This window comes from Nestor notabilis, unplaced genomic scaffold (genome assembly GCF_000696875.1).
Source record: "Nestor notabilis isolate BGI_N333 unplaced genomic scaffold, ASM69687v1 scaffold6626, whole genome shotgun sequence".
NCBI lineage: Eukaryota > Metazoa > Chordata > Aves > Psittaciformes > Psittacidae > Nestor > Nestor notabilis.
The window spans coordinates 33,235-33,593 of NW_009934170.1; positions in this window are offsets into that span (position 1 = coordinate 33,235).

Here is a 359-nt window from a genome sequence, read left to right on the forward strand (position 1 = left end):
CCCCCCCCCCCCCGGCACCCCCCCGGTCTGTGCTTTCCCCCTGCCACTGTTACCCAAGGTCCCACTGTACAGCCCCTGGTTGCATTCAGCTGCCCTTGGGAAGCGTGTCCAGCCCAGTCCCCTGCCCAGCCCAGGGGTGCAACCATGGGAGCACCCAACTCTGGAGCCCCCTTCTTTCACAGTCCCACAACAACAGACGTGAGCTACAGCGCTGCAGCCTGTGTGCACAAAAGGGCTTGGGGCACTGCGGGAGGGAGCAGGGCAGCTCTGGAGCCCCTCCAGGGCAGGAGGCAGGCATGGGCAGGGTCCTCGCTCTATGGGGAGGGAGCTGGAGGTGATGCACGAGTGCCTGCTGCTCC